We start from the raw sequence: 6,295 nt of genomic DNA, 5'->3' as shown, positions 1-6,295 counted from the left end.
AAGCATGTACATATCCTTAATCCATCAAATCCATTCATACAAGATCATACGTTTATGACATAGTTAATCAAATTATGGCCACTATTAAAGCTCTTACCATTAATTCTCTTTTATAAGCTTTTCTCCTTAAGTAGAAAAGCTATTCATGCTATTAGTGACATGCACATAAAATATCAATATCATTAAGAATGAAGTGTGATATATATGTCCAAGAACATATTAAAGCGTCTCAAGTCTCTATCTATATATGATATTTGATTATACGTCTAAGGGTTGCTACCACCTTCTTTAGGGGTGATCCATGCGATATATGTCTAAGGACAATTATGCTTCAAATTAAAGTGTCTCAATCTCTAGCTAAATATGATATTTGACTATAATGTGCCAATTAGTGTGTTGTTACAACCTTCTCTGGAGGATCCAAGTGTGCAACAAGGGTCATTATAGTTTGATTGTTGCTCACCACACCACGGTGTAATGCGCTTTTGTACTTGCCATTGGTTAGCATCTATAATCAAAAAATAAAAAAGAGTCAATATATATATCAAGATGATATCCTAAATTTACAGTTTTACAAAAGAGAAGCATGGCACAAGGTGTTCACTAGTGTGTAGCCTAGTAGTAAAAGGAATTCATCTTTTAGAAAAGAGAAGCATGGCAAAAGTTGTTCACTAAAGTGTAGCAAGGAATTCACCTTGTAGGATGAGGACCCCCTACTAAGCTACATCTATTAGAGTGTAGCAAGGAATTAACCTTGTAGGATGAGGACCCCCTACTAGCTACATCTATTAGACATGATCTTTGGGTATCACTAAATATTTATAAACCTTTTTTTTAAAGACAACAATATGGCACAAGTTTGGTGGTTTTAAGTGTGTTAATGATGTGGCTCTTACAAACTGGTTAACTTAGGGCTGGAGGACTTTACCTGTAATTGATCACCAATATTGATGACTAATGCGTTGGGTATGGGATCCACTGAGAACCATTGGCCATCCTTGCACACTTGAAGTCCATCCATATCTTTGTCTTGTAGTAGAACCATCATGCATCCATGGTCCTTGTGTCCATGTGTCCCAAGAACAAGGTCAGGTTGAGGGCAAGGAGGGTAGTAGTTTGCTCGGAAGAACAAGTTGTAATGTTGAAAAGCCTTCTCTAGATGGTCATCCTTCATACCAAGGCTTTTGGACAATGCGGCGAGCAAACTTTTGAAAAGGTTCTGTAGCTCGGTGAATAGGAATCCACCATGCCCCTAGAGTGGTCACATCACAAAGAGGTGTTGGGCCATGTGATATAATGGAAAAAAAAGTGTGTGTGTGTCCGTGTGTAAGGGGGGGGGGGTGTATGTGTGTACTGTCTCTGAGAGAGAGACTGTGTGTGTGTGTGTGAGAGAGAGAGTGAGTGAGTGAGTGAGTGAGTGAGTGAGAGAGAGAGAGAGAGAGAGAGAGAGAGAGAGAAAGGGGTTGGACCTTAATCCTTCGGGTTGGGAAGGCCACATGTCGAGTTTCTTCAATGAGGGGGGAGCCAGGTAGCCAAAGAGGGAGTCCATCCAGTCATTTGCGGCTCCTTGGAAGAAGTTAGTGTGGCCATATCCGAGCAAGCCTTCAGTGCTCTGATCCTTCACAGAGTAACCTTCCTTGTCGTCCATGGGGAGCTCAAAGAACTGCCTGGCTGCCTGTCTGGTCCCTTCAATAACGCTCGCGGGTATGCCATGGTTAACCACCTGCAGCACAGCAGCAAACAGTACAGACCACATCAGCTATACGCTTTTATCTCCTCTTCATTATTATCTAATCTTAAAAGCTAGCTAGCGCAGGCACGTTAATGTAATTAACCTACTTGGAAGAAGCCCCACTCCTCGCAGGCTTTGGCGATCTCTTTCAGGGTGTCCGCTTCCGAGTCTCCATGAAGGCCTGCCATATCCACGAAGGGAAGGAGGCCCGTGTTTCTTTGGGCCGGATGAGGCCGCTGCTCATGGGGGACCAAGAACTCCTGGGGCACCTCCGGCACGGCCATCTGGGATAATTTCTGCACAAGATGGCGTTTCTCGTGATCCGTCACCTTCTGTGCACGCTCCGGCACAGCTAGACGTTGGCTGGAGAAGATGGTGGTCATGGTAATTAACGACGTAATTAAGTGCTAATCGACGCTCAAGCAGAGAAGGCTTGCGAAATTCAGAGGAGATCTAATGCATTTATATAGATTGCTGATTGTGTAAAACCAGCAGGGAGCAGTGAAGCATGCGGCGCCCATCGGAGAAGGCGAGGTGGCCGGCGACATTGAAAAAATACGCTCCTAGCTTATTTTGATTGCGGTTGAAACTTTTTTGTTGTTGAAAAAAGGACAACAAACATTGATGTGTGGATTCTTGACTAGAAGACAGGCCAATGCCAAGACGTCTCCTTAATTTGACCTAGTTGTTTGTAAATAATTTTATTAAATACTAGTTTCTTTCTTTCTTTTTCTTGGGAACAAGTAATTATATATATTAATATTAATAAAGACAGCCCTTTACAAAAAGTTCTCTTACAATCCTTCTCTTAGTTTTTTTCCTTTTTTCAGATCAATAATAGTTATATATATTAACTGAAACTGTTCAAAAACTGCAAATACAACCAAATCAGGGCTACAGTGTCCATATTTACTACTCCTTCTCAACTTCATTCAGAATTTTATACAAAAATTCCCATCTCTCTTCTTGATGCTCCAAAAGTATTCTGGCCTCCATCATAGCTTCTGTAGTGCATCCTCCAGGGGACTGTTTTTCCAGCATCCCCCCTTTCTTGGACCAAACTTTAATAGTGGGTCTTGTTCGTACTTGGTTTTCTACGAGGGCGACAAATGTACGATCAACTTGTTTTTCTTTACAGTACCACCTTAGAGTTTTTGGTCCAAACTTGGGAGGCCTTTTCTTCCCTTCCCAAAATCTCACCTGCAGCACCATACAGACCAAAGTTAGGGGTTTATTCCTAGTATGTTTGAAGCTCACCAAACTCTGAGGTAAAGTTCAAATCATATTTGTTTGCAGGTTCTGAATCACCATATCCAGCTCAAAACATCTTATTTTATTCACATTACATACCAACCAGCACATGTAACACACTTATGCATCAAGTCTGACTCTTGCAAGCCTGTACATACTGCCTTCCTAAATACAATTGCATTCCTGCTAGACCAGATTTCCATCAAGATGCAAGCTCTGATGATATTAAAAACCAAACCAATATATTCATTACTAAAATTGACCATTTACCCAAGATCCAGTCCCCCCAACATGTTTGCATACCCAAGCTCTTCTCTATCCATTTACACATTTTGGACCAAGTACCCCTAATTGCTAGGCATTCCCAAAACACAAGTGATGACCTACACCTGGGACAAATGCCAATAGATACATTAGATTTTAAAGCCAGCAGAATCATCAACCATATAAAGATCCTCCAATTTACAATTAGGTAATCTGCACATGAGGTCCCACCTTTCCAAACAAAAGAACATTGTCCCCATGAAATGTGATATCCTAGCTACATACAGGCAATCATCATGGCTTTAGAACTGCAGCCCTTAGGAGATTGCTTCTCCAGGACCTTCCCACCTTTCATCTTCCCAAACAAAAGAACATTGTCCCCATGAAATGTGATATCCTAGCTACATACAGGCAATCATCATGGCTTTAGAACTGCAGCCCTTAGGAGATTGCTTCTCCAGGACCTCTCCACTTGACTAGATCTTCCAAATTGGTCTAGTTCCTAGGGGGTTCATAATAAAAGCCACAAAAGTCTAGACAGTGTGATGACATGGCATGTTACATGCCACGTCTTCACCAATTTGGGAACTTCTTGAATAATCAAAATTTCCCATCATGATATATATACTTGGAAAGGTCTCGATGAATAGATTTCAAATATGCAATAATCGCTAACTATTCATTTGATTTGCAAAAAATTCACCATGAGCCCATTTTTCTAGAGAGAGGAGGTGTGGAAATCCTTAAGGGACAAAAATGAGAGTCCAAATTTTACCTAATGGTAGATATAGGATACCAATGCCTTCTTCACTCTTTGGCATACTCACATTGTCCCACGTAAGCAAAGCTACCACTCTCCTACTACTACACCTATTTCTCCATAGAAAGTCCCTTTTTATAGGCCCCATACTTTTCTTGAGTTTTGCCAAAGTTAAGCACTAGGCATAGGAACATGATGTAGGTATTTAAAACAACATTACAAATGGTGACCCTTTCATGAAATGGAACCCTAACCCCCTCCCATTTATTCAAGTTCTAGATGAATCTCTCTAGGGTCCAATCACTTACAACCCTTCTCTTAGATACATTAGATTTTAAAGCCACCAAAATCCTCAACCATATAACATCCTCCAATTTACAATTAAGTAATCTGCATATGATATCCCACCTTTCATCTTCCCAAACAAAAGAACATTGTCTCCATGAAATGTCACGAGACCCTTTTGTACTTCTTAAAGAAATTAATTTAAAAAAACTCACAAATTATTTCATAATTGAAACAAAGACGTGAATTAATTTAAAAAACCAGATAACATAGCATAACACAAGGCAAGGGATATAAAATAACATCACCATCAAGAGTAAAAGGAGTAAAGGATAGTGAATACCACACAGAAGAAAAGAGTGGGTGCAATCTTCCCCCTCAAATGTGTAGCTCTACTTCCACGACTTGAGTATTTAGAGAATTTTATTCATAAAAATAGCCCAAGGAGCTTAGAATAGATGTGCGTACGAATTGGGCTTTCTTTTCCCCAATTTTGGGTATTGCTTTACATATTATTAACCATATGAAGTCTCCCTAAGGTTTGTACATATAAAAACCTTTACCCAAATATAATTGCTAATGGGCCTTGTTACATAAAATAATTTTGTGCACATTTGCACATATAATAATCTTATGCACATTTGCACATTCCATTAAGCTGAATCCTGCACAAATTAAATTAAGTATATTTTTGGATGATTATTAATTCATAAAAAATATGATAAAATCTATACCTGTAAACAGTCCTCCCATTTGGGAAAGCAACTATCCTCGGTTGTGTAAGAAAATTATCGAGAGAATAAGATTATGCTGTAGGTATTGATGTCATAACTTGAAAGGTAAACTCAGAGGTCTGAACATGGCTCAGAGGCACAAAGGCATGGCTCAGAGGTTCTTATGGACATGGGATACCAACAAGAAAACTCTTGCGATACCTAAATTGGTGATTATCTCACTGATTATCAAATAAAAAATAACATGCATAAAAAGTCTAATACATGATTCACAAAACAAAAATGATCATCATCTTCACACCACCACTCAATCCACTAGCCATACGACACCTCAATTGGTACTCTCATATAGTGTGACACCTCAATTGATACCCTCTCACATCTCATGCAGTGAGACACCTCAATCGATACCCTTTCACTTTTCATTGGCTATACTCAGACACTGTCCTCAATCAATACCCTTTCACTTTTCATTGGCTATACTCAGACACTGTCCACATTAGTTAAACAATTAATTGAATACATCAATTAATCCCATAATCATCATCATGTGGATATTTCTAATGGCCTAGGTTAAGTAGCAATGAGCTCAAGCACACCACTTCAAGAGCTCCACACCTCATTGGGTAGCTATTTCTATCATTGTCTCCTAGGTGGCAAGCATTGTCACGCTATTAAGTTGGACTACAGGTCCTTGTTCCTCCTCTCACCTCATGCCACACACACACTCACTAGCATGCATTAGAGAAGAACATTAGTAAGAGAAAGACTTGATTGCACAATGGGAGACTATGTTGCGTAAGTGTGTTCACGCATACTTAAACTATGGTAGATCAAGCACCCAAGGCTCATACATGACCTTTTCATATACAATGCTTAATCTCATAATACATGCATATGAAGTACATTTAGAGAGAATCCATTCTAGCTTATTTTACCAATGCTCTTGAGCTATTGATAAAAGTACCATACGATAGTTGGTTGTTGAGATATCGAGCTCATCTAGTGAGGCGGTGGACACTGATGACCCGCCTGGGGGATAGGCCCACACTTACACCACTGGCATGGTTGGTGAGATGGGTGATATGCGGCCAGTGGGATGACAGGCTGTGTGACAGCCATTCTAGAAACTGGCATAGTTATAGCGCCAGCTCATTTAGTTAGGTTCACACTATAGAGAACCCTAGTATGTATTTGGTTGAGTACCTTTTCATATGGTGTGTACTCTTATCTTTGTATATGGTGTGTTGAGTGTTGTGTGAAGAAGAA

General features: G+C 39.9%; 1 pseudogene; it reads right to left on the bottom strand.

Annotated features, from left to right (window-relative positions):
- Window positions 1–388: 388 nt before the first annotated feature.
- On the bottom strand, window positions 389–2,115 carry LOC147634216 (jasmonate-induced oxygenase 4-like; annotated as a pseudogene).
- Window positions 2,116–6,295: the final 4,180 nt, after the last annotated feature.

Source organism: Cibotium barometz, chromosome 11 (genome assembly GCF_041138505.1).
Source record: "Cibotium barometz isolate CiBa-2024 chromosome 11, ASM4113850v1, whole genome shotgun sequence".
NCBI lineage: Eukaryota > Viridiplantae > Streptophyta > Polypodiopsida > Cyatheales > Cibotiaceae > Cibotium > Cibotium barometz.
This window is presented reverse-complemented; position numbering and strand designations above follow the sequence as displayed.